The sequence below is a fragment of the Durio zibethinus genome, chromosome 12 (genome assembly GCF_047325235.1).
Source record: "Durio zibethinus cultivar Kanyao isolate XHJ-2024 chromosome 12, ASM4732523v1, whole genome shotgun sequence".
Classification (NCBI taxonomy): domain Eukaryota; kingdom Viridiplantae; phylum Streptophyta; class Magnoliopsida; order Malvales; family Malvaceae; genus Durio; species Durio zibethinus.
The window spans coordinates 16,442,422-16,453,016 of record NC_143173.1 but is presented as its reverse complement, the minus strand read 5'-3'; positions in this window follow the sequence as shown (position 1 = coordinate 16,453,016).

Here is a 10,595-nt window from a genome sequence, read left to right as displayed (position 1 = left end):
GACCTCATCTCGGCGAGCCTTATCAACAGTGCGTACTTGTTGGTTGAGAGACTTTGTGAAGGTGAGCCATGCTAATGAGTTGTTTCTGTTGGTTGAGGGACATTGTCTTCGCGAGCTGTGCTGATGGCAATTATCTGTTGGTTGAGGGATTTTGTCTTGGCGAACCTTGTGGATGGCATGTTGTGTCAAGGTATAGAAGTTAGGAAGTGTGGACTTATAAAAAATTTTCTATCCCATATGTGTGGAGAGCACGTGGTACGAGTGAATGAAGCCTGTTTTTGGGTGCAATATGAGACATGCATCCTTGTTTCTGAATTATACGACTTTGTAGAACACATGACGCAATAGTGTGCAGGGGTTGTTAGCAATATTTATTGCTTTTAAATTTTAAATTGTGAAAGCAATTTAAAATTTACAATTTAAGATTTAAATTCGTATGTGCGAAAGTTAACGCAATTCAAACAAGTTTATTTCTACATTTTCATGAAGACCAAGTAGTGATGAGTTATAAGTCCATTAGGCAATGACTTAGCCTTTCAAGGGTCTATTTTGTACCATGAAGACAATGCAATGGGGTTGTAATTCTCTCAAAAAATTTAAGGAAAACTATATTTGTAGTTTTAGAAAGTATGTTAGAAAGAATATAGCAACATTTGCGCATAAGCATTAAGGAAAAAGATGAAACAATATTACCCTAGTGTAGGAGTAAAAAACAAGAAGAAAAAAGTATTAGCAAATATTGAGATATCATGTAGTCAACCTTTCTTATCTTTAAAAAGCAAAAACATTTTATTGAAGTAGTTCTAATAGTTATTTTAATGAGAACAATTAGATGATTGAGTACACAAAGTCACAGCATAGTTCAAAGACTTCTTATACACCCATTTTACTACAATAGACAGATCCTTATATATTACGTGCATTATAAAGTAAATAGCGTTTAGAGAGTCCTTGGTATAGGATTATCAATTTAAAAATTATGGTGATATGCATTGAATAATTACATCCTAAGTAATTTAATAGCAATTTAAAAATTTTAAGTAGTAGTGATTTTAAATTACTGGTGATAAGATCATTATCGTAAAAAATGATTTGATTCTCAATCTAAAAGATGAGAAAGTTTTATTATTATACCTGCTTATGGGCTGGTTTGATTTTTTGGACCTTATTTTTTATTCAAGCCCATTCTTACATGTAATGATAAAGTTTAAATCCGCTCAAAGAACTAATATTTAAAATGGGAGGAAAGAGTGTTTTTTTTTTGTAAATTATTAATTTAACTAATTTAATTAATTTTAATTTAATTTATAATTCATTTTTGCTTGGGTCTAATTTAATTTTATTGAAAATAATTTAAAATTAGATCATTATTTTGTAAAAAAAAAAAGTTTTATCATATTATAAGTAATAAAGCAAATAAGCTTTATTTATTATAAAAAATTAAGCAAATGAGCTTTGTCCCATTATGATAAAAGATATTTTTAAAATTTTGGGTCTAACCCAAGCCCTAAATGGTGAAACCTAAACCTAGCTTTTATATTTTTATTAGCCCTTATTTATTTGTCTAAACTCATTTAATGGATTTAATATCCATATCCAAATTTTCAAAATTTTGAATAAGCTTTTGGATTCAGGCAGACCATCCGACCCATGAGTAGGTTTATTTATCACAATGAGAAAAATAATTTTCAATATTAATTTTTGATTAATTTATTCTGACAAAAAATGTAGTTAACATTACCCTAGAAGTAAGTAAAAATTTTCAAAAACTGGTTTTTAAACTCACTTGTTTCAAATATATATATATATATATATATATTTTGTTACAATTGAATAAATGTTTGTTGTCAAAAAAAAATAATGAATTTATTTAATAACTTTTTAAAAACTAGTTTCATCAAAATGAATTTATGCTTTGCAGTTATTTTTTAAAAAATAATATTTAATAAATTATTAATTCAATAAGTATTCAATTTTTTGTTTTCATTTTACAAGATTATTTTGGATATTTTGCACTTCATGATTTATTTATTTTTCATATAATATAAGAAATAGTAATCTAAGATCACTAGCGAATTATAATATGACACCAAACATGATAATCTAAAATTATTGGTGATTAAATTACCTTAATGATCTCATCACTATGGTAATTAATTAGATCACCAAAGTGATCTTAAAAATGATACTAAACATAAAACTAGTATTTTAAAGGTAAAGCTCTAAACGAATTGGATATGATTAAACAAATGTATGTTTATGGTTTGTTTATTTATTTTTAGAAGTGTTTGGGCATGGTTCATGTTTGATAAGAAATTGTTCTGCTCGTTTGAGCTTGTTTCATTTAAATGGTAGGATATTCACGTTCATTTCATATTTGATTTGATTAAGTTAAATGAACTTATTCATGAATATTAAACGAATATATTCATAAACATATATAAGCAAATATGCTCATAAACGATAAACAAATAATAACTAAATAAATTTAAACAAACAAATCCTAAACAAATATAAACGAACCTAAAAGAATTTAAAAGAACCTTAAAATAGGATTATGGGAAATGATAAAATGTAATTTTGTTATTATTATTATAAACAAATAGTAAACAAATAATAAACAAATGAGATTTAAACGAATATTAATGAGTTTATTTATGAATATAAATGAACCAAACAAACCTTTGTTCATATTCGGTTTGTTTAATAAACGAATATAAAAATATTTTTTAAGATTGTTTATTAAATTTAATAAACAAATAAAAACCCAATATATTCATAAACGATTTGTCAAAACTCTATTCGTTGACACCCTTATTTAAAGATAATTTAAATTACCGTTAAGCGTCATCATGTGCATGCATTTTATATATTATTTCATGAGCTTTGTTGGTACTTAAAACTGCCAAAACGAGTCCATTTTTTGTTTTAATTACTTTTCCAAATACCCAAAACAATAAGCTTGTTATTTTAAGCTCCTATTATTTCTTTTTAACATATAAAAATAGAGTTCTCTAAAATGTATCATTTACACCTATAATTTGAAGAGCACAACAAATTGAACTTCAAGCCATTGGTTGCACCACCTTAAATACAAGCAATTCACAAAATTGCAAGTTTGTTATTAATTTAAAACAACAATTGCAGGTAAATATCTAACAAGAGTTGAGCTTGATCAAAAGAAAAAAAGATTGCTGGTTGTTCAGTTCAATACGAAATCAAAACATGAAAATGGAGAGAGAGTAATTTTGACAAAAACTACTTGACTAAAGAAACATAGATGGATAACAGAGATCATGATGACAATGGTGTTAGGGTTTGATATTAAAAAATTAGAGAATATGAAAAGGTAATGTTTGATTTCAAATTTGATTTAGGAAACAGTGATTTTAGAGAGAGGTTTTGATTTTGATTAGAGAAAAATTGCCCAAAAAAAAAAAAAGAATGTACGCTAGAAAAAAAAAAAAAAAACCAAAACAAAACAAAAGAATATCTCTTAAACTAAAATTCAATTGAAATGACACATAGGAACACATTTCTTTTCTTGAAGTGAGATGGAGGATTATGGTCGGACCATACTATTATGGCCCATAATTTTGCAAAAACTAATTTTGCAAAACATATCTATACATCTATATAATATATAGAAAATAGTCTCTTATGGGAGGCTAAAAGCAATTAGTCTACCTTAAGAGACTGCTTTTCTTTTTTTAATTATTATTATTTATTAAAAATGAATATGTTATAAAAAATTTATAAAAAATTACAAAAAAAATAATAAAAATATCTCTTCGTAAGTATTTTTTTATAAAAAATTTATAAAATATCAATAGTCAATAATCAATAATCAATTAAACATATATACATGCTTACATATATATACATACAAATGCATATATTTATTACTATAGACTATTCTCCTAAGGGGATAATTTTTTTATCAAAAAATATGTTAAAAATGACAAAAAAATTAATAAAAATATTTTTCATTTAAATATTTTTATGAAAAAAAAGTACAAAATATCAGTAATCAATTAAACATGCATCTATAACTTTTTATAAAATTAGTCTTACAATTAAAACGGTATTTTGGGCTAATTAAAGGTATCATTGACTGACATTTTGTCATTGATTTAGGCCTCACCTCTTTTTGGTTCTTTGGTATTTTCTCTGCTTTTTTTAAATATAAAAAAATCATGAACTCAATGAAAAAAAATTTGGATTTTTTGGAAAAACCTACAAAGTATATCAAATTACTTTTTTTATTAAATTTAATTTAATAGTTAAAGATATTTATTTATAAGAAAACTCCTAATTAAAATAAAATTTTTTAAAATGTTGTAATTTATCATTTTTTATATCTTCATATATAAATAAAAATATATATTTAAATTCAAATAATTTATATTGTTTTAAAATTAAAAAATTGATCCAGGCGTAGTTGGAGGAATTTTTTACTTCCTCCATCCTAATTTATTTGTTTTGTATTGATTTTTAAGGAGTTAAAAAAAATAATTTTGATTTTAATGTATTTAATATTAAAATTAAAGTTATTTTATAAAATTAAAGTTCCATGATTTTTAATGTTAAAAAGTAAAAAAAAATCATAAAAAATAATTTTTAAATATAAAAAAATAAAAGTTTTAGATGTTCAAAAAAAGAAATAAGACATAATTTTGAGATATCCAAAAAACAATAGATAAAAAAAATGAAACAAAGGGAATAATATGTTATTATAGGAGAATTTGTTACGACAACTCAAGCTTTTTAAATTGTAGAAGGTTTAGGTGGTTCACACAACTTCCAAAATAAAATGCCCTTGAATGTGTCATTCTAAATAGTATATATTATCGCAAGGCAACTTTGAAATTTAGCTATGCCCTTGAAAGTGTACCACATTGCACTTTTTTCTTTTAATTGTGCCAAAATAAAATATTTGTTTACTAAACTCTTGAGTATCAGTTCTACAATAATTATATCTCAATTTTAAAATAGACAAAAAATTTTATTAAGATAATTCAACTATCAAGTACACGAAACAATCCCAAATTCTAGTGACCATATAATTAACAAACTGACACCATCAAGATTACAATTGCTAGTGAAAAGTTTGGGAAAGGATAAGTTACTTGTTAATTTTGTTGAATTCATACAGAATTTAACCAGAATAAAATTAGTAATACTTAATAAATGGATTTAGTAATTTGGTTTAAAATTTTTGGTCGACAAGAAAAACTTTTTGGCCTCATATATGGGCAAGAGGCTCTCAAGTATGATTTTCCTAATTTCAGAGATAAATATCGTAATAATATGTTACATTTGGCAGGGCAACTAGAACCCCAATCCCAGCTTAAGCTTGATCAAATCTCAGAAGCTGCTCTGCAAATGCAAAGAGAACTACAGTGGTTCATGGTCATCATCATTCTCTCTCTCTCTCTTTGATAATCCATTATATCTTTAAAGAATTGCATCTTTAGTCTAAATTAAACTTAAAATTTTAATTTTTTAGTTTTTATAACTATGTTATGTATAATTAAAAAATAAATATGAAAACTAAAATCCTGAGATATCTTTTGACTTATTATTATCTATTCTCATTTCATTGAAGCTAAATTTTGTTATAGTCTAAATCCAAAAAGGTTTAAAAACTAAATTTTGTTTGTACGAATTATGAATTTAGGAGGTGGAAAGCATTATACCACCAGCGTATCAGGAATATGAAAAAAATAACTGGGAAACTCCTTACGAAGCATTTGATCAAAGTCATGTGAAATTGATAAAAGAAGGGGAGCAATGGATAAAGGATATAGCACAGTCATCTACCATTGTTGGCACTCTTATCATCACCATTATGTTCGCTGCTCTTTTCACTGTTCCAGGAGGCAACAATCAAGACACTGGTATTCCCATACTCTTAACCAAATTTTCAAGCTATTCATAATCTCGGATGCTATTTCTCTATTTTCTTCTTCCACTTTGGTGTTGATATTCGTTGGCATGCTCACATCACGATATTCAAAGGATGATTTCCTCACATCGTTGCCCACAAAATTGATTATGGGACTTTTGGCCCTCTTCATTTCTATTGCGACAATGTTGGTATCTTTTTGCTCCACAGTTATTATCTTGCTAAAGGGCCAATTAGAGCTTGTTATTCCCATAGTTTTGCTAGCAGCCATTCCGATTTGTCTCTTCGTGAGGTTGCAGTTTCCACTTCTTGTTACGATTTCTATGTCAACTTAGGGACCTGGGATTTTTTATAGGAAAATGAAGAAATGGCTTTAATTTTATGATTTCCCATAGGAGGTGTAAATTGTGATTGGAAAAGATACTCATTTTATGTTTGGCGTCATTTGGAACTGTCACGTATGAGAAGCTAAAGGTTTTTCACATAAGTACTCACTCGGAATTCTAGCTTTTATCTTTGTACAGTTGCAATAACTTCTCCTTAATTATTAAAATTGTTAACTCATTTATGGATCAAAATCCTTCAATATATAGGAAAATGAAGAGTTGGCTTTAGTCAACTAAGTATGTACATATTTATATATATATGTCTATATATATTTGTTCAAGCAATGATAATTTTATTAATAGAAAGTGTCAATTACAAAAAGTCTCTCCCAAGTTAGGTATGGCAATCCTCCATATCACCAAAACCCAATGACTCAAAAGTACCAATTACAACCAAGTATAAAAAAATTTTGAGCATTCAACACCCATTTTTGCAAGGTAGTCTACAAAAGAGTTAGCCTCCTGCTCGACGACTCCGATGATATCCCTTGTCAATCTCAGCAAACACTTTCAAAGTTGCCCAGGCCTAGATTCGCTATTACAAACCCAGGTTATAACTTAAGTATATTAATCTTATGATGCATGTAATACAACTATATGTGTATGGAGGTATGTTTACAATAATAAGATAGTTGATGGTGTTTTGGAGGTGGTGAGCTGAGGAGCTCTAAAGATGGCATGGAGGGTGGTCTAGGAAAGTTTGGATTTGCAGTAAGAAAGCGCGATCATGGAGTTTTGGATTTGATTCTCCAAGACGCGTTGCGATGTTTAAGTCAGTCAAGTATTTGAGGTTTTTTTTGGAGGAAGAAAGTAAGTTATAGGGAGTATAAAAGAAGCTTAGAGGAGAACGGTTCAAAATTCTGTACATGGACCTCATTTTTACCTTATATATGAGATGATGGGTAGTGATGTGACCAAAGGTGTTGGTAATTGAGGAGAAGTCCATGTAGAGCTTGAGGAAAAGCCACGTGGGTGAGTGTGAGCTACATTCAATGATTCCATACCAACATAGATTGTATTTAATGATCCTAGGCAAATAAAAAGTCAGTGGACATTAGCGTTGGTAGTTGAACGAGTTCTTCACATAAGCAAAGGGGTAGGGACGAGCCCATATAGTGACAAGGAGCTTGAATGTTGATCTTTTTCAGTGGTGATGTGGCAATAGAGTGTATCCTAAATTGGTAAGTGAGGAGGTTGATCTTATTGACTAAATGTGTAGGTATGACAATTGCCCTCAAGGTCTGAAGGGGGTTATAAAGTAACCACTCTCAAACCTTTTTTCTAGATATGTCGTCAAGGTCTTGGTGAGTAGTTTGAGTCGAGGGACCTCATCTTGGTGAGCATTATCAACGGCGTTTCCTTGTTAGTCGAGGGACTTTGTCCTGGCAAGCCGTGTTGATGACGTGTTTTTGTTGGTCTAGGAACTTTGTCTTGGCAAGCCTTTTTGATGGTGTGTTATGTCTAAGCATAAAGTGCAATAGGTGTGAACTTAAAAAAAAAAAAATCATCCTATACGTGTGTAGAGCACATGGTATGAGTGAATGAAGAGTGTTTTTGAGCGAATTCTAAGACATGCGCCTTGTTTTTGTACGACTTTGTAGGACACGTGATGCAATAATATATATTATAACGTTCTAGCATGAGAACCTGCTTATTAAACATAAAAATAATGAAATCATCATTAATTTTTTTATTTAAGTGTAATTGATCATTTAAATAAAATATTTTTTTTAAGATTAATCTAAGTGTAAATTAAAGATTCTTAAAATGAGTAGATACTAATTTATATTAATAGCTCATGATTCAAAAATCGATTACTTGTGGAGAAAATTTTAGAATCCCATTATGCTCAAAATTGGTACCAAAATAATTATATGTTATTTTATTTAAATTTTGGTTGAAGATGATTTTCTATCATGCAAATTATTAATTCTAATCCCTTTATTTATATGTCAACATTGTCATACAAAAATTTTATCAAAAATATCATTCAATCATACAAATATTGGAAATATCATGCCATTATAAAAACAAAAAATAAAAAACTATGCAAGGAATAAATATAAAATCATGTAACAATTATTCCAAAATTATCATAATAAATCATGCAAAAATAAACATGCAAATATATCATGCACATATTTAATAAATTATACAAATAACAAATCATGCAAACAAAAATGAATCATGCAAAAATATTATTAATCATGTAAATATATTAATAATCATACAATTATATAAATAATCATGCAATTAATAAATAATTATGCAAATATATTAATAAAATCATGCAAATAATAATTAATCATGCAAAAACATGCAATTAAATTAAATTCATACAAAAATAAATATCATGTAAAAAACTATAAAATCTTACCAATTTTTTTCCTTTTTCTTTATCTCATTATATTAATTCAATCACTATTAATAAAAACAGAAATTAAAATAAAACAAAATAGCAAAACAAAAAAAAAATCAAAATAAAATAAATAAAATAATCAAACTTGGATCAACTTTAAACTTATTTAAGAGCCAGATTATCTGTCCAAACCCAAAGATCTACCTAAATTTTGAGAAGATTTGAACAAAAAATTAAAATTCGTTAAATGAATTTAAACACAATATTTACACTTGTTTAAATTTTAGATTTAATTTTGAATAAAAAATTTAAAATCCGAATCCAATCTAATTCAACTCAATTCACGTATATATAAATTATTTATTTATATATATATACGTGAATTATATATAAATTAAAAATAAAATTATATATATTTAATTAAACTTATTTTTTATTTTATATAATTTTTATTTTTAATTTTTATTGTATAATTTTTATTTTTAATTTATATATATGTAAATTAAATATAATTTGTTAAACTTAATTTAATCTTTTTTTTTTAATTTTTTATTATATAAATTAAATTTAATGAATAATTTTGAGATTTTTTTTAATTTAAGTTAAATTTAAAAAAAAAATTTAAAATCCAAATGAATCATATACGTTATTAATACAAAAATGAATCCGATCCGAATTTGGCCTAACTCCGCCTGTAACCTCTGATCGGTCTGTAAATTGGATACCCGTGCGAATCCTCTTCTTCTCTTTTCTTAAAACACACAGCACTTAAAACTTTCAACAGCCTTTTTTGAATCACTCTCTGCTTCTCTCTTTCTGTTCTTTATCAAAACCCAAAAACCGATTATCCTTCCCCGCATTCGGCTTCTGCCACCACCAAGTCGTTCGCCGTTCGCCGACTCCTTCCTTCGTTCGTCACCGGTCTGCGTCAAAACCTAACAAGCTTTCTGCGATTCCTTCTTCTTCTCGGCAGACCTCTGTTCTCAAATTAAACCCAAAATTGCAACTCCTAAATCTTCCCAAAAATCCAACCGAAACTCCACAGAAAAATCTCGTGAAGACTTCTTGGAATTTTTTTTTTTTTTTGCTTGTGCTGATTGTCTCTGTTTGGGGATTACTAAAGGGGTCGTTGGGTCTGTCTCTGGGTTGGTGATGAACTATTGGGTTTTCTTGTTGAATTTGATTGTTGAAATTGTGGGTGTGCTTTGGTGTGGATCCGGGTTCTATGGGTTAGGATTTCGGGTTTGGGTTGGTGATTTCTGTTTGTAGGTCCTCGCGTATGGCTTCGCTTTGCGTTTGATTTTCTGTGGGTTTCGATTCTTGCCTTGCGGCTGCTACTGGTTACCTTTTTGGCTTGAGATTGCTCTTGATGCTGCTGGTGATTTGCTGAAAACTACTTCTGTGCTGAATAATCTTGCTATTGCTCCTTCGTGTATTCGACCCTCCTTTCTTGATGATCCACAGATTAGTTCTTTATATAGGATCAAACCCCTTTCAATTTTGGGAAAAAAAATTAACTCCACCTAATCTTGAAATTTTATGAATTGGGGTCAATAACTTCCATAAGTAATTCATTCTTAGATTTCCAACCTTCAATAGGATCCCAAAGCGAATCTGCAGATATTCCTTTTGAAAACAATAATCGCACGTTTTTTTTTGTGTGTGTTACATGTCCAAAAACAAAAATAAATAAAAACCAAAACTAAAACTAAAACTATAAAAATCAAAATAATAAAAATGAAAATAAATGGAGCTCAAAATACAATTTTGGGTTTTTCAATCTTTGGGCCTAAATTTTCGATTCCCTAATCGATGTTCAATTTTCAATTCAAAAATCATTTTGATCTCAAAAACTTTTTCGAATAAAATGGGATATTTACCATGTACAAGATTGTTGGCAACATTTTTAAATTGTGAAAACAATTTAAAATAGAAATTTCTA